We start from the raw sequence: 25,748 nt of genomic DNA, 5'->3' as shown, positions 1-25,748 counted from the left end.
GAAATTCAAAATGTAGAGCCTCACCTCGTGATCGATGTGGTGATACAACTAGCTGAAGTTGGGAGACTTTTAAAACTCTTTGGGAAAGGTAATGATGGAGTAATAAGTGAAAATTCTGTGATAATCTAAAAATACATTGATAGAACAAGTTTAGGCAAATTGGTTCAAGGAATGTTTGGATGTTGTGTTGAGGGACATGGTTTAATGAGAACCATTGGTGATGGGTGAATGGTTGGACTGGATGATCCTGTGGGTCTTTTCCAACCTTAGCGAGTCTATGATTCTATGAAATTGGTTCTAGGAAGGACAAGAAAATCCAGTAGCTGTTCTCCGAGTCTTCTAAAATATGACTTGATTCTCTCATTTTGTGATTTTTGTTGTTGTTTGTGTCTTACTACTGGACATGGAAATGTTAAAGGGCTGTAGGAGAGAAGGTTTTCAGGAGGAAGTTTTCAATATTAACAAGTTTATAAGAAAGAAAGAAAGAAATCTCCAAGACTTTGTTTTAAGAAGAGAGGTGTCTCTGTGCTTTTACATCAGAAAAGAACAAGTGTACTTTTCAGTAAAGTAGTCTTAGAACTGTTTGAATTACCTGATATGCTTTAAACATAGATAAGTATAAACATTTAATTCTCTTTTCTTGTTTCCTTTTCTTCTTTTTAAGACCAATTGCTTCATACTGGGGATCTATATTGAGATCTGAAAAGGAAAACCTTATACTTGTGTTTCCCATTACCAGAGGCATTTTTTTCCCAAAATTTCATTAAAAAGGAGGAAAAGAATACCAGTGAAGTGAATGAGTCAATGTGTATAAATTCTCAGGCATGCTTGTTTTTAGCAACTCATCCGACTCTGAACGCTGACTTAATTTCAAATCTCAGAACTGAAACATTTAAAATTAGCTTTTAATTCAATTCCTTTCCAACTACAAATTAAAACAGCAAAAATATTTCAAAATATTACCATAATGTTTGCATCTCTTTTATATGTCCCACGAAGCTTCCAATGACGTCTCAGCTTACAACATGTTCTTGTGAATGAGCTCTGAAGGCAGCCATTGCAGACGGCAGTTATGATGAGGACACAAGGAGGCAATATGAAACTGAAATACATGTTAAGTGTTACAGCCTACTATACAGGAGAAACAAATGAGGAGATCTATATTACAAGTGATTTGCAGTCTGTTTTGTGGTCTACGCTGCAGTTGTGTATAGGTAGATGTATCCATACATATGCATGTATATAAAGCCATACACACAAACCTGTACTTCTGTCTGTATACCTGTATATGAGATGTTGACCCCTGGGAGAAGAGGCAGAATCTGTTTGGAAAAAGCAGTGCTGGGAGCTGCAGTCCCTCCTGGCCATCCTGCTGGGTTCTGCTGGCCTTTGCTGCCTTCCTCGACAAGACAGAGGCATGCCAAGGCTCAGCCATATTGCCAGAAGTCTTCCTAGCATTATATACTGTTATATTTGTGACAGAGTTCTCTGAGTATGCGTTAGATCCTGGTTAATTACTTGTAAGTCTTGTTATTGCTGTGGTTAGAAGATCTCCCACAGTACTTGGCTGTTTGCCTGCCTTGTGGCCCAGCCAGGAATCTTTCCTGGGGAAAACTTCCCCTCTGCTAAGTTGTTAGGTCTCTGAGGAAGATGGAAGGGGCACATACATACACTCACATACGTGGTCTTGGCATCGTGACAACAGTTGAAAATTAGGACCCAAAGTAGCTAAAAGAGCTGTAGCTTGGATTCAGTTATTAAAATCTTTGCACGGTTAGCATTTTAGCGTTAAAACAACGTAAATGGAAGTTTTTAACCTGGTATGATTTCCTGTGCACCTTTATTTTGAAGTGGCCTCTTTAGTAATGTGACATGGGGTTTTAGTTGCTTCATTGCGTGCAATTTATTCTTTTAGTGTTTTATGTTTAATTAGTAATGCCATTTTAATACCTGGCTTTTTTTAAAGCCATTACTCATTTCCATTTCTACCTTTCTGTCTCCAGAGATGCGCTCTGTGCAAATTAAGAGAAATAGGGTTTTTGGAGGCTGCCTTGCTGCTCTAATAGCAGAGATCCAAAGTCAGGCGGGGGCTCAGCGCAGTCTGTGCTCCCTCGTATCGCTGTCGAGGTCTTTACGTTGATGTCACCAGGATCTGCAGTCTCAGATACCTTTCTGTGAACTTCTCAGAATACCAAAGTATTTCCCTTCACGTTTCTTTCCGTGGGTTCTTTGCCCTCTCACGATAAATGCAGAGAAGCCAAAGTGTTGAGCTGAAGCCCAACGTTTAAGGCGCTGTTCAGGAGCTGGCAGCTGGGGAAGTGCCCCCATCAGTGCAGAGCGCTGAAACGAAGGGACGCTTTGTAATTTGGCTTCTCTGTTTTGTTTGCTTGCTTTAAGGGCTCTGTAAACAATCTCTTTAACACAGTTCTGGGTCTAGTTAAAACAAAATCAAACAGCAGTACTTTTTCTCCTTGTAGCAGTAAGGACAGCCTTTTCAGAGGAGTTAATCTGCCTAAGCAAACAATTTCTGATCTGTAGGGTCCATCCTCTGCTGCTTTTTTAATAGTATTGCTCTTTTAATATTGCTTCTTTTCTAACAAGATCATACCCAGCTCCCTCAGGCCGTGTTAAAAAGGTCAGTCGCTGAATGGTATTTTAATTTAAATAAAGAGTGAAAGACAGACTGTTTTTGCTGGACTACTCAAAGATCACCTGTTTAAATCTTCCTTTTAATGTCTGTTTAACTATCTTTTTTTTTTTTGAGGCTTTTTCTATGACCTTCAAATAATTTAAACACAGTTTTTTTATTCATTACTCATGCCATTAAATACTGATATGGGTTTCTTTCTGCCGTTTATTTCTCTATTATGTATTGCATATTTTTAGTTTGGTTCAGTAATGGTTTCTATGTACCGACATATCACAGAACAATACAGAATGCCAGATTTGAGAAGTTAGGGGGAAATCTGTGTGTGTATCTGAATTGCCTTAGCAACATTCTTTAAGTAAAGAGGGAAAGGAAAGAGCTCAAACCCAGGGACTCTTCCCATGGTGTGCAGTCCCTTTGCACGGCACTGTGGTCCCACACTGCGTGGGCACTGCTGACTGCTGGGGCTGTCCTGCAGTTCTGAAGCTCTTCAGCTGTGCCACAACTGTGGCCCTTCCACTGACACGCTTCCCCCGGCTCTACATCATTGTTTTGGCTTTTCATTCTTTTCCTCACTTAGTAATTGAGTTTCATGACTTCATGCAAAAGATGGGACGGGCTCCAGATAGTTGCATTATTACAGATTGGCCGCAGTGATGCTGTGGTTTGTAGAGACTTGATATACTGCAGAAAAGAGCTGAAAACTGATAACACCGAGTAAAGGGAATAAATTAAGTCCTTAAAATGATGTGTTTTCATGGCCAGGGTCCAGGTTTTCAGCCTCTCCTCAAACTAATGAGCTGGTGGTATCTCACTTGTTGTTCCTAAATTAAGATCTCACCCTTTGAAGCAGTGTCAGGGCGCAGAGATGCTCATTACTGCAAAACACATGCACCGGTATTTTGTGTTGTCTGTCACCATTCAGTTACTTTGGTAATACAAATTGCTTAGACACCGTTCTCCAGTTGATTCGGTGGTCTTAAATACAGCACATTCACGAGTGGTTTTATTAAATGAGTGAGAAAATCCAGTATTTTCTTACCTGTTCTTTCTAGAGTTGTTGTCCGATTATCATCTGAAGTACAAATTAATTGAAAATTTTAAGGACATTGCAGTGCAATCATAGAATGGTTTGGGCTGGAAGGGATCTTGTTCTGACCCCCCTTCTATAGGGAGTGGGCATGGGACTGTGAGCAACCTAGCCCAGGTGCTCACAGCCCCATCCAGCCTGGCCTTGAGTGCTTCCAGGGTGGGGGCATCCACGACCTTGCTGAGCAAATAGTAATATTAATTTAAATTTACAAATTCTTATCATTAATTTAAAGAGTTGCAGAGGAAAACAGAGTTAGGTAATAGGAGTTTGCGTATAGTGTGTATTTTAGTGCTCCTGTGAAATATTTTTATTCACACTGGTCCCCAGAGCCATGGTGTCACCTGCTGAGCAGGCATGTGTGTAACAGCTCTGCCTGCTCCCCACCCTGAGCCACATCCAGTAACAGGAAACATGGGACAGTGAGAGCTCCAAGTGATTGAATTAATGTGCTGCGAGTTCCCTGTCCTGTTTCTGGCCCTTGATAACAGTATTTAAAGTTGAAGCAGCTGCTCACCTGTGCAAATTAATGGACTCTATGGCTGTTTATTCTATCAGTGGAATCTGTGTGTTTTACGCCTGGATGTATGAAATTATTTCTCCTCCCATTGCTCTTGGGGAAGAGTTATTGTACCAAAGCTCAACTGGAATAAGATGATTTTTCCCCTGAAGATATGAGTCAATTTCTCTCTTTTTTTCTCCCCTCCCCCCCCACACCTTTCTTTCCCACAGTCTCTTTTTACAACTTTGAAGGAGGGTTCCAATTTATGTCAAGGTTAGGTTTTTATACTGTTTCTTGAAACACTGCATCCCGTTAGGCAGTAATTTTAACAATAGTAATAAAGCAACGGTTTTATAGCGTCGTTATCAGTTCTGTTTGGCAAATAGCTATCTTGCTATTACAACAGATAGACCGTGTCTTGGGCTGTATGGCTGTTCGTATGGACTGGCTGGGTTATCATATTGCATTTATGCCTTTTGTTTTTTACTTTGGGTATTACATTGATGTACAGGCTGTTTCATTCTTCCCATAGTCTTCATTATGAACGTTTTAACTGTGAGGTACAGGTAGATCTGGGCTAGATAAATTTTATGTGAGGCTTTATATTCAGGCTTTATGTGAAATATATGTGAGGATTGTTGATAGGTAGAAAAATAAAAAAGGATCCATGGTGCTATATATTACATATTTAGAGTTTATTTTTGCTTTGGCAGTGCAGTAGCAATCATGCGAGTGTTGCTAAATGAAATCGTACAGATTTTCCCAGTTTAAACACAAATGGTATTTATGGAAAGCTGAAGATCAAAAATATCTCTGTATTCTTCAGAGAAATAAGACTTTTTTTTTTCCCCAGAAAAACAAGACTGATAATCTGGAGCTTGTAGAGGGGTTCATTTAAATTCACTCTTCACAGAATTTTTGTGAATTGATGAGCTGAGCTTCCTTACTAGACAAAAAGAATAGAAAAGGATTATGTTAAGATAACTTCTTTGTTTTTCCAAGACTCGAAGCTTTTTGTTTGATAAATTATAGGACTTGAGATCTGCAGCACAGAATTTCAGATCTGGAGTCATTTTGCATCTCATTGATGGCACACTGATTTGCTTTATTGTGTTTGACAAGCAGAGCTCTCTCCCTGGCAGAGCAGCCATGTGGCTTGGATCCATGGACCTCATGTAAAACTGTAATCTGTCAACTGTTTGGATTTTGCCTCAGAAATGGGATTGCACTCTGCTACTGATCTTCAGTATGTACATTGTTATTAAATAATGTTGTAGTTCTTTACTTTTTAAACTTCAGAGCAGCGTATTTGAAGATGTTACTCTATAGCTAAAGCTCAGTGATGCGCTCTGCGGCAGCACTGAATCCCAGTGGCATAGAGCTCTGTGCAGTGAGACAGGCCCATGTTTGTAAGTCCCATCTCATTCAGTTCGTGCTGATCTAAGTGCATGTGGCCAGTCCTTCAGCACAGCTAGCTCTGCATGTACCAACATCACCTGGCAGGACACAAAAAGATGAGGTTTAAGAGAATAATTTTTACATCTTGTATTGTTTGAGAGCACACAGATGGACTCAAAATATGATGTCTCCATGGTATTAGAAATGTATTTTTGTACTCAATTAATAAAGCCTATTCAGTGTGACCACTGAATATATAGAACTTTTATTACCAGCAGTGGGGGCATTGGAATAAGAATAATCCAACATACGTGTTAAAGAGAGAGAACAAAAGAAAAAGAAAGCAACTTGATAGCTGATAAATCACAACTCCTTTGCTACGGCACTGAACCATCAATCTGATTTCTGAAAAATAATAATTAAAATGTTCACAACCAGGCAGAAGAAAATAGAAAAATACTTTTCATTTTTTATACTATTTGCATGAGGCACAACAGCAAAGACAACAGCACAAATGGAAAGTGGATTTTATAGTCTTGATGTTTTTTTTTAATTTCAGGTAAAGGAGTTATTGTGCTGCAAGTTCTTATGTGCTTTTATTTATTGTTCTGAATATATAGAGAGAGTTACCTAGAAGTGTGTAACGTACTGTACCCTAAGGTCATAGCCCCACCAGCTTCCTATTTCTTCCCACGAGAACAATTTTCTTTTTCTTCAACTTAGATGGAAGCACTCTGTAGCATTCTTTTTGGCCCTAGATGCTTTATTTAGAGGATATATTTCATGTGATCCTTTGCACCTACAGAGGATTTTCTTCCCTGGACAAATTCAAACAAACAACGCATGGGTATAGAACCTGGTATTTTCCTAGCAGGATGCTAAAGTTTGCTCATCTTCTCTTACAGACCCAAAACACTTAAGAAAGCCAAGCAGGTGAATGAGCTGCAGCTCTAATGACTGGGGGTCAGCACTTTATCTCCAGCTGGGAAATTTTTCCCCCCATTTCAAAGCAGCTTTGCTCTGGAGACCTGGCCATCTCATGCTGCAAATAACTGCTGTGTCTGGTGAGCACAAGTCAGAAGGCTGCTCCATTTTTTTTCAGACACGGATTCTGCCTGCATTGCAAACCTTTTTGCAAAGTAGGGCCTGGCTATTGATGTTATTTTGAGACCCATTCTGAAAGGAGTTATTAAGTAAGCCATTTCAGACACCACCCGCCACTTCTCCCTCCTTGACTCCATTGGCATTGTCCTCAAAGGCAGAAAGAGGAAGTCCGAGGCTATCAATATTAAAAGATATTTCTTAGTGTAGAAGAGGATTTGGTAAATTGGTTAACTTACTTGTATCATAAGTTATTCATAAGGGTAGTTTATGCTGATAAAACCTCCTATTTCCTGCTTCTGTTGTTTGTTTTTTTCAACTGTATAAACATATACAAATACATAAAATGAAAAATTCATTAGTGATTTGAAATTTAAAAGACTTCTGAAAATGGGAACTATATTGGAGAATATGTAGGTTTATGAATAAATTAATGCAGAGTGATCATGTTTAATGACTAGCATCCCTTTGAAAGACCATGCTACCTACATACAAATTTCCACCATAAGGTTTGACTAAGCAAGGTACTTGCGTGTGATTCTTATGTTGCCTGAATATTGCCACCAAAAACGCCTTAAAATTGGGAATTCTAGTATGTACCATAAGATAAAACCCAAAGAAATGGCATTAGGTGCTAATATTGTGTTTATCATTTTGTAATCTCTCTTATATGATATTTAATTCCCTGTTAATTGCAGATGTGGAAATCCATATTAGCTTTTGTACATGTGATACAAGCTTGTCCTCATGTGGATTTCTTCCTTTTTGCTGAACTTGGATTTTCTCCACTCTGCTGTTCGTTTCTTTTTGTTTGCAGTTAGGACTGTAAAATGATTTCCCTTCTTCACAGCTGACAGTGCTGCTTACAGTTCTCCTGGATGGTAAATGTTTTCCTAGCACTTGCTCTTTTTACTCTGTAGTAGCTACCAGCTTTCCAGTTCCATTCATTTTCATCATGATGCTAAGAAAAATGGCAAACGTCTGTAAAGTTCCTTTTCTCTACTTGATAAAACAGTAATGGGGATAATGGTGAGGTCAAGACCTCTCTTACATGTGGCTTATTTCAGACTTAAGGAATTCCTGTGTTGCTTTTGTTCAGCACCTGAAGCTAGCCACTTCTCAACTGGGCACAGTAGGCTTTGACTAGATAAGCCAACTTCTGTTCCTCACTGATAGTATAAGATGGACTATATTACTGCTGCAGTTAACTTCAATAGTTTGAGTAAAGAAGAAACACATATTTAGCAAAATCTAAAATAGAGTTAATCTGTTTACTTGAGGCACTGAGATGCAATATTCAGATCTGTGAATACCACAGGTACCTCTGTTGGTGTATTAATGAAGGACTGTGGGAATACAGCAGTTTTAATCAGTACTTTAATGGAGAATTTTGGAGTATTTTATGTTTATTATACTCCTTTTGTTCTGAGCAAATGGAAAAATAAAGCAGGAGACCGATTTTATTTATATTGTAGAGTGAGAGATGAATTTACCAGAATACCCATTACAACATGAAATGATAAATGATAAAACACATTTTTTAATGAGAAATAAAAATGTCATGACATCACCAAAATATATTGCAGAACAGGCAGAGAAACAGTTCTTGCCCAGCATACTGATAAGCAATGCTTCTTTGCTCTTCTTCAGGAATGAAGAATGTATTTTTTTCTCTTTGTCATAAATATATATGTGTATATATATGTGTGTATATATATGTATGTGTGTATATATATATTTATATATATATATATGTAGAGAGAGAGAGAGAATAAGATACTTAATACAAAATAAGTTTTCTCATCAGGAATCTTTGGAAACTACATACCGGGCTGTAAACTGTTGACATTTGTTCATTAGAACTTCATGGTCTGATGACCGTTTTTTCCATAAAGCACTGTATTTTTTTATCTGCTTTGCATGACAGGTTGCTCAGCATATTTCTTGTATGGAAGGGCGGCACTGCGTGACACAGAAGCATTGTTTAGCACTTGCAGATGTAAGCAGGATGTGTTTGAAAATGTTGCTATGCTCTCTAGTGGATCGTTTGGTTATAAGTGTCTAAGCAAGTAGTGTCATCAGCAGTTGTACATTTAGTTTTGTTTAACTGAAAGCCCTCAAGTAAGAGAATTACGAGAAGCTGAAGCATAGGAATGTATCTGTATGGAACAGCTCTCAGATTTTTGTAGACACATTCAGTTTTGGCTGTACGTGGGGAGTTTCCACATTCTTCAGCTGCTTTTCTTTATAGACTCCAATATTCACCGGTACAGGCAGTGAGAGTATTTTGTCCTCAACTTATCTCAGCAGATGAGTGATGTCTCTGTAGTGCCCACCCTCCCACCCCCCTCTCTTAAGGCAGCCTCTTTTTCTGTAAGCCGTTAAAAAAAAAAAAAACAGTTTACTCCATCTTGGCTAACGCAACCCCGAAAATGCTTTTCTTTGTTTGTTTTCCAGTGAAGACCTGTGATGAGTTTAGTGAGGTGCCTTGGAATTGCTGTTTGCTTCCACAGTCCAAAGGAAGTCATGTTAAGTGCAATACAGGATTCTCAAGTGCTGAGTGAAGTCTAAGGTTATATGCCTTGCATCTTTTAATATTCACAATTTAATCAGCTTCTTCTCCAAAATCATTTTGTTGTGATAGTATTTCTACTTCTATCATTCATTTAATGGGATTCTTTTATTGAAATCAATGACCTTGGCTCTGATCTCTACTTTTCATTATTCTGTAGTGTGAACAGTTCTGATGAGATGCAGAGGCTGGCACAATAATCACTTTGTTGGCATTTCTATCCTTACTCTCAGTGAAACCTGAGCCATGATAGTTATTCTTTTTTCATTCCAATGAATCGCAGGGAACAGTGTTTGCTAGGGAGGCTGACCACTGTGGCTGTGCCTTTTTGTACCCTTATTCTGTTTGTGATTCAAAGTGAACCTATGTTTGGCTCTTGTCACTTCATTCTTATTTCCTTCAGTCTGTTCAAATCTCTGTTCCCTGGCCTACTCTTTCCAGTCTCTAAGCCATTCTTTTCCAGCCTTTTCATTGTGAACATGACTACTTTAATAGTGATACCGTGCAGGTTTCTCAGATAGCTCAGTGGCAATTTACAATGTGATTTACAATTTAATTCCTTTTCTTGGCCTGACGGCCATTCTGGATTGAAGGCATGTCATTTTTGCTCATTGGAGTCGATTCCAGAGGCATTAAATAAGCATTTTATTATTTTAAGATTTAAATGCTACAATTGGCACAAGGAAAAATGGCTTTCCCAAGTAAACTTCATTGCCAGTGCTCTGATATTACTACCTGGTAGATTGGTTCTGTAAGAACTGTGTGTAGAGATGCCCTGAGTGGTGAATGAAGCAATTTTATAATAACCAGGTAATTGAAGCAGCAGACTTTAGCAAAGCAGTTTTCTGTTCCATTCTGGAAGACTTGATTTCTTTATTTACTGTATCTGGTACCCCGCTTCTTGTTCTCAAATTCCCAACTGAAAGGCTGTCATAACTTTTCCTCTTATTTCAGTGGATGTTTTCATGGAATTCCAAAATTCTGCTCTCTGTTGGTGCTGCTTTTGCTCACAGGTGGAGGGCTAGTAGTTCAATTGCTATTGGGTTGTGCCCATGCAAATGGTACAGTATTTCCTTGGATATGGTACAAATTACCCAATTTTGTCTAATGGTATTGATCTGGACCGGTATATGCTATATGAAGTCAACAGAAGAATTAATTATTGCTGTATTCTCACAGCTTTCAGATTCTAGATCTGGGGTAGCTTTAGTTTCTGTTCATACACACACCTGTCACTCCATGTTCCAGGCGGTTCAGTTATGACTGTCCAGATATCTTTTCTCTCTTTCTGTTCTGCAAATACATGCGCGCAAGGGAGTAGAATAAGAAACAGAAAAGATGATCTAATGTTCAAATTTATGGCGTTCTTCTTTTCCTTGCTTTTGGCAGTTAACTTCTGGCATTTAACCAAATTGGCATTTGGCTTTTGGCAATAGATAAGATTTAATTTAGTTTCAGTTTTATGCCAGATTTCAAGGTAATGATGAGTTGTAATTACATCCATGTTGCTCTGTGCTTTCACAATAACAGCATTATTTACGTGATTTCTGTAAATGCTGCGTAACTTCATGGGCTAGACAACAAAGTTTGAGCAGTTTATTGGCTTGGGTTGATGTGGAGTTTTAGCAAATATAAATAAACACAGATACAGAAGATTATTTTCTCTGGAATTTTGACAAGTCTTCTAAGGATGCACATGGAATGACCATCTAAAAGGATCTCACTATGGATATGTTTAGAAATTCACATAGTTGGTGCCCTTGTACAATGAAGACATTTGCGTCATGAAGAAAACGTGTGTTAGACTGCAAGAACAAAACTACCAGAGCAGGGTTGATGTGATGGTCAACTCTCTTCTCCAGATACCTCCATTAGTAAAAATAGATGAATCTTTAAGCGGGGTGCTGTTCTCAGAATCATTCCACTCTGACTACAGGTTTAATTAGGGCAATCATTCAAAGCCACAGTTCTTAGTACAGTACCAAAGAAAGACTTAATGATGTGTGATGACTCGCAAGCATACAGGAAACTCTTATATTTTTTTTTGTAAATTAAGCCTTACTCTTCCCGTCTTATAAAAAGATGATGTAACCTTATTCTCAAAGCATCAGAGTCAGCCTTCCAACCTGTTTCTAAGTAGCAGATCAAAACAAATTCTGTAAAATGTATTACTGGCAGTTGTTTTTGGCATTGTAATTCAAATCAGTTTCTGTCACTTTTTTTTATTTTCCAAATAATCATAATCAACATGAGCTGTACTTGCTTTCCTATTAAGGATATTAAATATGTTTGTATAGAAATATATGTGTAACATTTATTCAATGCAGCAGATGTTCAGGAGAGAGAGAAGTAATTTGTGCTGCATAATATGTTAGACAGAATGGTAACCATTTTCCTTCATCTCTCTCCCCCGTTTGTTCCTGCTGCAACATTAACTCAAGCCTAGCAGTAGACTTCTGAGAAATGTGTTTTTTATTGCTCAGTTCTCCCAACACCAGTTTTCATCCCATTTTTCTTCCTCCACTCTCTGTCTTTCACGTTTTGCATGTGCTGTGTTAGGGCTTAGGACACAGAAGGCTGTCTGAAGTCACTGCTTGTCCATTAAGAAACTCACACCTTAAAATGTTAGGAGTTACCTGTGCCTGCCACATTTTTTTCTCTATCCAAATGAATCCTGTTTGCTGAAGTGCTATGATACTGTCTTTTCTCTCTTTGACTAATGGCTGGTACTGGCTCAGGTTAAAATATGTCTTAGTTCTTTTATGGAAAATCAGAGAGAAGTATTGCAGGGAATGAGTTTTTTAATTACAGTAAACATCATGTTTCTGCTGCTACGTACTCTATATCTGTTAGACATAGCAAATAGTGGACAGTACTTCCAGATCTTAATGCTTGTGTTTGTGGCAAGAGTAAGTGAATGCCGCTATTCTTGTATTCGTGATCTGACATGGAATTGTTAGCAGTAACAGAAACCAGGATCTTCAGCCCTGTTGTTAAGAAGTAGTCCCGTATCACTTCTTTTCAGGGATGTTGTTCATGCATGCATGCTGGAGATCCAGCCTGTTGGGGCAGGTGGGGAAACGAGCAGAATATCCTGTAGTCAGCCACCAACATCCCAGGGCAGCATCAGAAAGCGATACAGAAGTAATGGAGTAACAATGCAGTGTACTTCTTTTAAAAGCCCCAGCAAATTTACGTTTGGGAACCTTTCTGTGATTTTTTTTTAATATATGTGTACGATATTTATATATATATTAGAGATATATATTAAAAGATGTCCTCCTAAGGCTCTTTGTTTGTTAGTTCTTTCCAGCTTTTCACTGGCATGAGATATGATTCTCTTAACCTTTGAGCAATAGTTTATTGCAACACGAAATAAAGTTGGCTTGCAGTTTTATTACTATAATTTTCATTCAACATTTTATATCCACATCTCAACATTATTTAGCTGAAGTCAAGGTGGAGTACATTTCCCTGACTTCTGAATTTTCACTGCTTTCCTTCTCTGCTGTTCAAAACTTGAGAGCCCTTTTGTTTTCTGGATAAAATGAGGACTTCATCAAAAATACTGTCGTGACATTTTTATCATTTAAATACTGGGATTGGGAGCTTTCTTAGAAGGAATTGAAGGGAGGAAAGGTCATGAAATTGTGGACCTCGGAACAACACAGACTTTGGGAACAACATCTGTAAAATCAGGAGGGAAAAATGGTGATGCTAGAATGAAATAATGGTGCTGACTTTTCACTTGGCTTAAAGAAGTCTGAAATCACTGGAACAGCATTTGCTGCACAAGTTAGTGTTTAGAATAGGAACCTGATCCTAATGGCTGTGTTTGAGTATAGCATACTAGAAATTTAATCATTTATATGTATTCATAGGAATTTATCACAGGAAAGGAATTGAATTTTGCTTCAGAATTTTATTCTGGGTCTCATAGTAAATTTACTTAAAACAAAATCTATCCCATTAATGTTGAGCTCATATCTGTCATTCTCATAGAGGAATTCTATTTTAAAACAAAAACTAAACAAAGGACAAGGTTATCAGCAGCACAGTGCTGAGCTTCAAAGGTAATTTAAAAAATTGAGAAGACTTCCTTTTATATTGCAGAAGAGAAAACATCATTTTTTGTCCTGTGAGTTTTTTGTTATCTCATTGTGTGCTGTAATGGCACACGTGTGTTGCCTTGGTCTGAATGCACGTATATACAGAGGGGCAGGATGGAGTCAGTGCAGTCACCAATCTCTATCTTACCATATGGTTCAGCAAAAAATAAACAGTAAATACTGACCCCTGAGAATGTGTACTTCCTTTAAAGTAAGACTTAACCCACATTTGTTTTAATTTCTTGTCACGCTGTATGACATTGGCAGTAGCAAGAAAAATCTCCCTTAATAGGGACATGATTTACTTCAGAGTTTTGTGTTTGTCAGAACCAGAAAGATTTCACCATGTTAGGAGCCTGGTCTTTTCTAGAAGCTTTTCATGTCATTTTGCACGTGCAGATCATGCTGTGTGTGAGTTTGGCCATTGATATTACCTATACATGTCATATAAAAAAAATAAGTTGGCTAAAAATCTCATTATGTGACTGAAGTGTCGTTGTGTTCAGATAGAATTTATCTCCTTTTTAGAGTAATCTCTCTGAAAACTTTTTCAGTGTGCAGAAAAATATATGTAATTATATAAGTTTTGGAGTAATTTTATGTATATTTTAATTATTCAGTACATTTAATTATACTTTGTTATGAACTGTTTACAGTGATTATCACTAGAGGAGACAAGGAGGAGAGAGGGAGGGCAAATGGAGCTGAATCTGGAGTAAAACCAAGGGAAATTAAAGATTCGCCAATGAATCTTTGCAGACTTTATGCAAATCCAGAGGGTATTTTGTGGAAGTGTTAATGAGTGTCACATCCTGATTGCTGCAGACTTTCCCTTACATTTCCAGCCGTACCAAATCCAATTGAAACAGCTAAAATTAACAACAGAAGTCCACAACAGTTTGTCAGAAAAATGTGTGAAATTTGTTTTTAGCTCGTCCTATCCTAATTATCCTTGGAAGTACTGTATATAGATGTTGATTTAAAATATCCTATGTAGATTGCATCCTAATGGAAGACAAAGTTTGCCTTGATCCCCTTAAATCCATCTAAAGAACCAACTATTAGGTGTTGTTTTGCATCTCAGTACAGGCGAATGTATGTGAGCTAACCGCCCTGCCACTGCCTCCTACTAGAAATCTGCTTCTTTACCAACAGCTACTGTGAGCAACCCATTGTGCCATGGCATATGCTTGTCCTTTTGCTTTGCGTGAGCTGTGGCCTGTGTTGTATAAAGTGAGTCCAGACACACTGATGTATTTGCTCTCAAAAATTATGAAGAAGGCAAAGTAAAAAATAAAAAACCACCACCAAGGACAATTAATCAGTATGCTTCTCTTTACCTGGGAATTCTTTCCAGGGATTTGGATAGTTCAGCTGCCAAACTTGCCCGTGTCCCTGTTGTCATCGTCTGGGCAGCCTCTCCTCTGAATCTCATCCCAGCTCTGGCAGGTTCTCAGTTTCTGAGATCATTTCAAGTTCCCTTCGCTGTCTTTTCACTTGGTCTTGCACACCCGTTCCATCCTTAAACAGGGCTAGGGAAGCCATTGCAATGTGTGAATGTATTGTCAACGTATAAACATTGGTGGGAGGAATGTTTTCATAATGCTGGCTTTGGAATAGTGTGATACGAAGGCATCTAAATATGATAGCTGGCTGTTAGTTTAGTATCTTTTGTTTAGCCTGTCTTTATCTGCCAGCTTACTGTTAATATACTGTTAATAGAATTCTAAATGCCTGCATATATGACAAGTCATAACCATAATGAGCCTGTTTATTTCAAGATATGAAGTGGCATCATTCATTTGCACATTAAAGGAAACTTTGCTGGAAGAAGACAAATTTGAGGCTACAAAAGCTTTGTGATGATTGTAATGCTAATCTGTATTCAGTCCCGTATGTAAAGTGTCACATCTTGAATACTTTAAAAAATTAATTAGTCAACTGTGTTGTGCCACAGATGAGCAGAAGCAAGCACTTGCTTGCATCCACAAGCTGTGACAATCTCTCTGCCATCATGACTTTAGAGGCCCTTGGCTTCTGAGCTGGAGGAGGTCCCACCTCACACCTGACTGAGTATGAGATGAGGTGGTGTTTGTGTGGCTGTGCCCTAGCACAGCTGCTAGCAACTAGCAGCCCCCCAACAGTCGTCCATGTCCTATGTTTGTAAAGATATTTAACTAGTGGTTGGCACTCAGTGATTCTGGTAGGATGTAGTTTATCATTTTGGGAGTATATCGTGCACAAAGCTATCTGTAGTGGTAAGCAATTGTATGTCCGGGGTTTTTAGATGCTTTTCATTGTGTTTTTACACTTTCTCTTGCGCTCTCATGAAGAGCACAATCACATCTACGTATTTCGTGGTTCTGGGTGGATGGTTGGACTGGGTGATCCTGTGGGTCTTTTCCACCCTTGGTCGTTCTGTGATTCTTTAGACAAATTGACCTTTATTAGCATTTTGCAATTGAGGGAACAGCTTGTGGTGGCACTTCAGGAATTAAAATAAGTACATAAAATAAAAAGTTGGAGGACATTTTGAATTTGCAATACAGGAAAATGCTGAATTTTCTGAATGTTACTAAACAAGGGATTGTAATTTGCTTGTGAAGAGCAAAGGAAATTCAGATGGTCTTTGAAGGGAATATATACTGAAGTGTGAGAAGTCCAAGCTGCAGGCTTCACTAGTGATCTTTGTTCGTGGTTTGCCTTAGTAATGTAATTTTTTTTGAATAGTTTAGCATTTCAACAAAGATCTGTATATGTATGAGCACACAAGGAATTGTTTTGCCTTAAGATGTCTCCAAGACCTCTTCCTTCTTGGTATTTGCAGATGCATTATCATACTTCTCACATTAAGCATTATAACAATGTGAACAAGAAGTAGTGGTAGCCTAAAGAATGCATGCTGCTGCAATCTGCGTTTTTGTACTTTTCTACTTCTTTTAGACCTGAAAAAAAAAAAAACGAGACCTATTTCATTCTTCATTTGTTGCACCTGCAGAAATTTTTCTTCATTTTAGGACTTAGGGAAGTAATTACTTTTGCACATAACCTGCTATAAGCATCAGTGGCTGTGCAACGATGGTTATCCTGTGGAGCACTCGTTTTGTTTTGTGGGGCTGAGGACGATGGAGGGATGAATTCCTACTTCTGTGATAACTTTCACAGCATTTATGAAAGAAACTTTCTGCAGCGAGGTTTGAAGTACCACATCTGTTAGATTATTACTATTTTAGTTGCATCATAATTGCATACGAATAATGTTCCACTTACTGTATTTACTGATGGTGCTCAATTTCTTACACTTTTTTCTAGGCGTAGATAGATATGATTTATTCTGTATAAGGATGGCAAATGAAATTTTTCACTTAATGCTTTGCAAAGTTTTGCAATTAAAATCACAGTGAAAGTGGCCACTTGAAAGCAGTGAACACCAGTAAGTCACCTCACTTGTGAGCTACAGTTAATTTACAGCCAAAACAGTACTAGAATATTCAAGTAAAATTAGTAACATTGATTTGAATATACAAGGTATAACCAATTAATAAAATAAACTGTGGCATTTCAGATCACATTTACAAATTCTTCTTACATTCCCCTTGTAAGTATGGGACTGCAGAAAAAAATACTGTGATTTGAGTAGATAGAGAAACAATTTGTGAACTCAGCTAATACTTTATCTCACTGGTTCTTTTGAACATCTGTTCTGTAGGCATGGCACTGTGTAACCACTAATTTTTGTGTACTCTTACAGTTAGTGTCATTGTAAAGCAAACAACTGCATGGAGGTTTGTGGGATCAGACCTCCGCAGATCGTTTTTAATTCTGCAAAGTAGAGAAGAGCCTTTTGTGATTTCTGCTTGTGTTTTTAGATACCTCCATTCGAAAAATCCTTATCAGTTTTAAAAATCCTTGTATATTGTCCCCAAAGGGTTATATTCAGCAGGAGTTCGACGTTATGAATTCTCAGATTGAGGTTTCCTTGAGCTACACTTGGATTGTTTGGGTTGTGATGTGATAGATGTTGTCTTCCTTGTCAGTCATCTCCCTTCCAGACTCACACACTGTAAACATTTAAGAACAAAACTGCGGCACGTTTATCACCAATTGCACAAAGCTTCACTATCTGAATATGCTTCATTAGGCTCACCTTCTGCAGTGTAAGTGGATCATTAGATAGCACGTGGAAAGAAATCATTTCAGCAGTAATCTGTCAGGTGTGGAGAGCCCCCCTGTGTTTGAAGTATAAATGCATTACAGACCAAGCCACATTTCACTATCCTGTCTAACAGCAAACTGTACAGGTGCAGCGTTACCTTGTTCTTGAGGTGTTACTTTCGGATTCTACCAATCTTTATTTTTCTTCAAAGATTACATTGCTTCGAATAGTTGCTGTATCACAGAAACTTAGTTCAAAATATAAAGAATAAACAGATTGCACACTGGAGCTTTTCGGAGAGAATCCTTCTAGTGTGACACACACACACACACCTTTGGAGCAGTTAAAACACATTCAAGCCACAGCATTCATCAGAAGATACCTACTTGGTAATTAGTTACTTAGGTTTATTTCTCTGAATTAATTTTTTCATAAAGTAGAAAAGTCAGACAGTGTGGTCCTTTCAGGAGGAAAGGATGTCCAACCTGAGCAATTCTGTGATTCTGTGTAAGAGTTTAGATGGTAAACATGTATTTAAAATTTTTGATGTGACGTGAGGTACGATGTGGTGACATTTATTTTGGACTACTCCATTGTTCAAACAGTTGTTTGAAAATCTTAAGCATAAAAGATACGCATTTGAGGTTGCAGAAATCTCAGTGCTCACTGCCATCAGCAGAGTACTTCAGTTAATTGGTGCTTGTCCCCACAAGTACGGTGGAAGGAGTAAAGATGAAAGAGATGTCTTCCTCATGTTTGCTGGCATACATGTAAGAAAGTCATGGCAGGGATCTCTGGAGCCCAAACCATAGAGAGAATCTATTCTTCCCTTTGGAAATCTCTGGCAGAAGTTTTGCTTTCCCCAGAGCTCATCACGGTGAATTTCTCTCCGTATGGTCTCGCTCCATAGATGTGGTTGCTCCAGTTTTGCTCCACACAAAGCTCTGAAGTGCCCGTGCTGTCAGACAGCAGGCTGACATCTCAGAGAAGGGTTTGCAGGGGGAGTCACTGCAGTAACAGTTCGAGGACAACGAGTGCAACCAGTTGACACTTCCAGCCTTTAAAGAGTTCTGTCTCTTGTGCATGTACCAAGGGGGAGAAACTGACGACCAAAATTGTCCACTACTTAGAAGAAGCAGTGAAAACGAATGTGTATAAACATACACGGATTTTATCAAACTGATTAATTCCATAGATTAAAATGGGACTTTACTATTTTTTTTCTACATCTAAGTTAAAAAAGAAATCTTAAGTATTTGCTTGATCATCTGCTCATCTTGCATCTTTATGCAAAGATGCAGCTTGCTCTGCCGCAGTATCTCTGCTAGTGCTCCCCCCCAATATTTACTGCTAATGAGATAATTAATTAGTTTATACTTTTTCATTACTTGAATAAAGACTTGCAGTCTCTGAAGAACAGCACTGAGAACGTGTAACATCTGCCAAAAGTGCTGGTCTTCTGTTGAACTGACCATATGTGCTGCAAAGGCTGGAACCAAGGGGCTGCACTTAATGGGGGTTCCTGTCAGCGCTGGCTCTGTCCGGGTGACCTTGCCCTGGCAGCAGAAGCAATTGCTCCTGGTGCTGTTTTTAATGCAGTTCTGAGCTTACTGCTACGAATGAGCACAGAGAAAAATGAGATGTGTAAATAACAGAACTGCGAGACAACCCATCGTATTTCGTTGATTGCTAATGCTAGGAAATTGTGTTTTGATAACCCATGTGTTTTAAGATGTCCATGATCAGACACTTAAGGTGGCTTCCATTGGAATTACCAGTACTTCATCATTTTAACACTCTGGAATTCTGGCCCAGTGGTTGATATTTGCTCTTCTGAGATGCTGTGGGCTCATAATCCTCAGAACCCCCCCCCCCCCCCCCCCCCCCCCGAGCAGCAAGAGAGAGGCACCACAACCATTATGATTCTAATTGTACAAGTGGGAAAACTGAGGAGATGAATAATGTGGTCAAGGCCACAGTGAGCCAATGTGAGCTCTGAGGTTTGTTTTGGCCATTAGCCCGGTGCTCCGGCCAGCCCTTGCAGCATTCTACTTTTTAAATGATGCACAGCTGTCCTGTATTTTAAATTAAAAGGATGTCCTGTTTGTCTCATAAACCACCCTGATAGATTGTGCTCTTTTCCCTTAAGGTAGCAAGGTGAGCGCATCTCCACCAAATCTTCTACAGAACAGGAAAAGCCTTCTGAAGTCAGAATCTGAGGTTTTCCCATATTTCCCATTTCACATTGGTAGTAGCCTTTTCCATTGCAAAGCAATGGTAAATATTGGAAGATACTGAGACCTTTTCTTAGCTTTCAGAACTAATATGCGTGTAATGAACCCACCTTAGGGAATGAGAGAAGTCCTCTGAGCAGTGCCCCAACAGTTCTTTGCTTTAGTCTGAGCGGTTATGTGTTTTATGTGTTAGTTGCACAGATGTGCCCTGAAATAACAAATGGGCGAGGTTATAACAAAGACGCTGGTGTTCAATGTCTATCTGAGATAACAGATCTATTTTTCCTCTCTCCACGAAGGGGTTAATTGCGGCCATCCCTTGAGGAAGGTGTTGGGGTTTTGCCCCAGTTCCAGACAGCCTTTTTAGAGACAATTCAGTAAAAGCGGGTTCAGAATTTTACAGGGAAGTTATTCTTTAATCAAAATGGTTAAAAAGCATTGCCCGCAATAGCAAAGCCCTTCCAACCTGAGCACCGCGTCCAACCTTGGACAGATACGTGCCGCTGACTGCAGGCGATTCCGCCGCCCCGCAGCGGGGTTATCCCGCTGACCCCGTGCCCCCCTGCGCTGCCCGTGGGCTGTGCTCTGAGCCGAGCGCGTGGCACCGCTCTTCCCGCACGCAGAGCACAATGACTTCACCGGCTGTGGATGCTGCAATCCCCGTCAGGGATACGGCGGGGAAAACAACGTCCAGGGGAGCTTTAACGGCTGGTGTCGGGGTGTGGAGAGCGGCGTACTGAAAGTCGTAAATACTGTCCCGGAGACGTTGTGAATCATGTAGGCACGGCGTAAGTACGGGGAGCGTTTCCCCCCCGGCGCTCGCACGCGGAGCCGCTCGGGGCGCGCTGCGGGGCGCGGGGCCGCCTGACCTTGAGCCGCGGCCCCGGCTGCGTGCCGTGAGTACCGCCGGGGCGGGACGGAGCATCCGCGCGCTCCCAGAGCGGCAGCGGGGGGTACCTCGCGGCGCAGCACGATGCCTGGCGGCTCGCCGCGGGCGGGGCGGACGCCCTTCAGGTAAGGCGGCGGCAGGCGCTGGGGAACGTAGGATGGAGAGGGGAGCGAGGCAGAGCGGACCCCCGCCCTGAGGGGATGGCGGGCGGGAGCCGTGCTGCTGCCGGCCGCTTCCCGCCATGGCCGCGGGCGCTGAGCCGGGCCGGGCAGGGCGGAGGACGGGCGCCGCCGGTGCTCGGGGCACGGTACGGGGCGGGGCTGCCCGGAGCTCCGCGGGGCTGCGGTGCTGCGGCCACGCTCGTGCATGCGTGTGTGTGTGTATGTGTGTGCGTGTGTGTGCGCGGAGCGCGCTGCAGTCGTGCAGCGGTGTAGTGATGCTCGCGGAAAATGAGGCGGGGGGGGGGTGAGGTGATTGTCCTTCCTCTGCCTGCCTGAAGTTTGTGTGAAGTCGCCTTCAAAGAGCTCTTTAACTTCTTTTGATGGGAGCTCTATTAGCATTTATATGAAGTATGGCAGGAATCTCATTAAGGGCGGTTTTGTGAGCTGAGCTATTGACTTTTAGCAGACAGCTTACAGGATTCCTGACCAAAATGGTTGCTCGTTAACTTTAAGGCACACGTGTATGGTGAGCGTAGCACCGCCGTGCCGGAATGCACATTGATGTGAGGATTGCAGAGCTTTACTACTGAACTTGTTAGAGTGTTGCATTAAGCGACGGCAGTGTTTTCTTCACAAATGCAATTTAAATAGAGCGATAAAAATGAGCAGCAATATATATCCCTATCCATCCGTACGGTTAAAAAAGCAAAAGCAGATTATAGGACTGGGATTTCAAAACGCCTATCCATTGACAGCGAGGTGCGCTTGCTGAATAATTGCAACATCTTGAGCGATTAAAAAGAAAAAGGCGCGATGAAATCTTGAGGGGAGCAGAGCAAGTGGGGCTGGCCTGCTTCTGCAAACGGCCTCTCTCCCCTCAGCCCGGTGCAGCGCCGTGCCGGACGGCTGTGCACGCGGGTGCTCAGCAGCGGCAGATCGCGCTCGGGGCCGCGCGCTGCGCTGCAGCTCGGTGACTTTGCTGAGAGGGACGCCCAGCGATGTGGTACGCTCGGAGACAGCCGTGCTGGAATAAGGAATTCGGTTGTGATAGGTGGATGTAGTTAGGATTTGTGTGAGGTGTTTTTGTTTGGGAAATACTTCTGAATTTGGGCTTGTATACGTTGCGTTGGTTCCATACCTTTGTAAAATGAAGAGATAGGTGTAGAGTTTGAATGCCTTGTTATTCTGTTACTACACTGTAGATGTTCTTGCAATTGTTTGATATTCAGGTTGTCTATTTGCATTATAGAAATTAAGCTGATTTCTGGAAAACGAGCAGAACTGTTACTCAGTAAGCAGCATTCCCTGCTCTGGGGAGGATCACGGGGGCAATGCCACAGCTTTCACAGCTGAATCGTTTCAAAGAAGTGAAGCAGACTTTTGGGTGTGATCCTTTAAAGGTGCTGCTCTGTGAGTGCGTGTGCAGTGTTGAAGTCAACCTCCAGTTTCACTTCCTTTAAACCTCTGTATCTGTTTGGGGTTTGGCTGTTTCAGTGTCTCTCTCTAAGGCAGTACCACCTTTCTTGCTACTTAAAATGTTACAAACGTACAATATCTCACGTTCCCGTTACTTTTCCTTCAATACGTGGAAGAGAATTGACATTTGCTTACTGTCTTCTCAACATTCAAGTTGGGATGCTTGAGATACAACTGATAGTTCGGGAAAAGTCAGTAAAATTAATGACACCCCTTTCCAAGCACAGCGTTGGAAAGTTTGAGCTGAAAGTTCTTCAGCGTTGTTAAATACCATCAATTAGGATGATATAATAATGGATGGATGGAAGCACTTTGTACGACTGCCCAGCAAGGCGCTGTAGTTGGTAACTCTGAACCAGTAACTTCTTAGTTCTTTCACCTGAGAATTGCTCAACGTTGTCTGATAACATTTCCACACAAGTCTTTATTTTTGCTTATAAAACATCAGGTTTTACCAAGGATAAGCGATGCATTGATTTACTCAATGATAAACCTTGTAGTATTCGAAATGGTATAAAATGCCTAGGGGAATGGTCTCATGTTATGATAGTAGGAGTTTTTTTTTTATTGTCGTGAAAAGTATTTCCGTTATGCCTTAGTTTTATTAAGATAGATATGCTGTAAATGGCAAAGGAAGCACCAAATTGGAAAAGAAAAGGAAGAGAAATCTGGTTATCATTTCCTTTGAAGTTATTACGGTTCTATTTGTGAACAAAACAGCCTGGAAAGTAAACCAGGGAGGAAATGTGTAAAGAATTCTTAACTGCTGGAAGTATCTTGCTCAACTGTTCTTCATATTTTAGTTTAGTTAAGTTTTACAAAGGAGTTATTTTTAAGAGAGCACAAGTCTCCTAATGTCCAGCTTTTAGTCTGCTGTACTGATATGGATTTTGGAGCTTTTCTTAGAACAATTATCTCACACACGAGCGTATTTAGGGATGATGAATGCTACTGTGGCTCTTTTTGGGTTATTTTAGATGATCTGTCAATATGTTATATGCTTATTTTAATACTGGAGTATAATTTATAGCATCTCCTAGAATCTAAGCATAACTTTTGGAATGTATTAACTTCATTAGAATAAGGTTTGATTTTTCAGAGCTTTTTATTCTGCCATAAACGGTAGCACTGTAGATCAATCTAAAATCCATTTAGAAAAGTTATTTGCCTTTTCCTTTGTTTTGGAATGTGTTACAAAGGAATTGTTCCCATAAGCTGAGTTGGCAGAAGATGAATTCATCAGAGCACGCTGATGTGTAGGTGACTGATTTTTACAGGTAAACCGTTTTGGACACGAGACGCATTGCAGCTGCACAGTCACCGAACAGGAGAAAAGTGCAGACTTGTCATTTAAAAAGGTGCATTGTAAACATGTTTTCTCTGAAGTTCAAATACCCTCGGGTTGGGTTTGTTTGACATACCTGCTGGTTAGCTTGATGAAAAGAAAAAAATTCAAATGACAACTCTTTTCTGTTAGCATTTTCGTCTGTCTGTGAATACAGTTTAGTTTTTTACCCGAATAGCTTTTGTCAACAGCAGTGTTCTGTGTGTGTGAGGATAGGCCTTTCTATCTCTTTCTCTCTCTGTTTTTTTTTTGTTTTTGTTTGAGTTAAGCAGAGATAAGGAAGGCAGCAAAGTTGCCTTCAGTGACATGGCTCAATTGCTACTTTTATTTTACTTGATCTTCACCTAGGACAGTGCGAGAGTGTGTTTGCTTTGGGGGCATGGAGTGTAAGCATTCCTGCTTTATGTTTGTCTTGATAATGTTTATTTCTCCTTGGATTTCAGTTAACTATGTGAAATTGTATAGGCTGAGGTTTCCCTTCATTGTCATTGAAAGTAGGGGCCTGTGTGGCTTCTCCCACTAGGTTGTGATCAGAGACTTATTTATGTTCTGTAGTTAATTACAGATTTCATGCACAACAGTAAGGCTTCCGGAGAGTGAACATTTTCTGATGGTCAGGAATATCAAACAAAATATTTGGTATCATAGAGGCTTCTTTGTTGTCTTTCACGAACACATGGACACAACAAACTTTTATGAAGTACTAAAATGCAGAAACTGCTTGAGTCAGCAGCCACATCCACATTCTGCAATACAAGGTTATGAGCTGAAGCAATTAAGCATGACAGAAAGCCAGTTTTTACTGCCTTGATGTAATAGACTTCCAATATTTTTTTAGATGCATATGGACTTTAAATTGTTTTCTTCTTTTGCGTGTTGACAAAATTGAACACCTCCAAATCTTGAGAGCTCCTGAAACTCTCCCGCTTTGCATTTGCTACTGCAGTTTTTACATAAGTATTTTAGTCTCAGTAGAAGCAAATGCTCATAATTTCTTCAGCTTAGTATTCCTTGAGTTCACCATTTATTCGTTTATGTACTTACATTTTAGTAGAGATAATTAAAAACATAACAGCTGAGTATTTTGGAATTAACTCATTTTCAACTGTTTTTATAATGGGAACTTAAAATAACATTTTACTGAAGCAGGTTAGAGATCCAACCAAACATTTCATCCTGAAGGCCATAGGATCCAATTTTTTGTATTTGATATTAAATCATTTTCAACAGCTTTCATATCTGGAAGTTACTGTAAATTTCACTGTGCAGTGGAGTAAAGTAACAACTCTTGCACCAACAAATAATGAACCAGCCTGTACTTGAACGCAGCTTTAGCAAAAGTATGAACTCCATGCTTGTATCAGAGTGTGAGGTGAAATGCTTATAGCAACTTTTCAGCCTTTGCAAATGGAAATCCTTCTGTTTACTTGAGCTGTGGTGCTTTCTGGACCACTGCTCATGGTTTTCTAGTTTAGATATTTTCCTTATTAAAGTTGAACTTGCTAATTACATGAATAATTGTATTTCAGGAATGAGTGATGATGATGATGATGAATTTTTTTTTTCCAGATAAGTAAGCAAAGGTGAGCATTTGTTTCTGACTACTAAGTGACCTGGATCTAATGGCTCTGAACTTCAAAAATAAAATATATTAATTTTATATATATATATTTGTATATATATAGACTAAGTTTAATGAGAGACATAAGTGAGACATCCTTGCTGGTTTCTTTGGAAATTTATTTGTCTCCTGCCGAGAACTGAACATGATGTGCTAACAAAAATAGCGTCATTTTAGTGAATAATGTTGTTTAGGATGAGACACAGTACCTGTGAAGAACCACTGCTGCACTGGAGGAAGTCTTTTATGAGTATGACATTTAGATCAAGCCCTATTGGAGTATCAGACCTCTGTCCTTTTGTACTATTTTACATTACTTGTGTGTTTTCAGGTTAGCATCAAGTGTTCACTTCTTGAAAATTATTCTAGTCTCCCAGCACAACGTGTCCTATGACACTGTAGTCTTGCTGACCGCAGTTCTGCTGTGGCCTCTGATGTTTCGTATGT

General features: G+C 39.9%; 1 protein-coding gene across 17 annotated transcripts in view; it reads left to right on the top strand.

The window, feature by feature from the left end:
- RBFOX1 (RNA binding fox-1 homolog 1) overlaps positions 1-25,748 on the top strand; it is a 748,795-nt gene that overhangs the window by 138,442 nt on the left and 584,605 nt on the right. For 8 of the 17 annotated variants that reach the window (XM_046900811.1, XM_046900798.1, XM_015294592.4 and 5 more), the window contains exon 1: positions 20,431-20,597. The exons of 7 other annotated variants lie outside the window; for them this stretch is intronic. The gene's annotated coding sequence lies outside the window, so the exon portion shown is untranslated. Of the gene's footprint in view, positions 1-20,430; positions 20,598-20,707; positions 20,824-25,748 lie in introns of those variants that run through there. 2 more of the 17 variants (XM_040647597.2, XM_040647592.2) reach the window with 1 other exon arrangement.

Source organism: Gallus gallus, chromosome 14 (genome assembly GCF_016699485.2).
Source record: "Gallus gallus isolate bGalGal1 chromosome 14, bGalGal1.mat.broiler.GRCg7b, whole genome shotgun sequence".
NCBI lineage: Eukaryota > Metazoa > Chordata > Aves > Galliformes > Phasianidae > Gallus > Gallus gallus.
The sequence above is the reverse complement of the archived record's forward strand: the minus strand, read 5'-3'. Positions and strand labels throughout refer to the sequence as shown.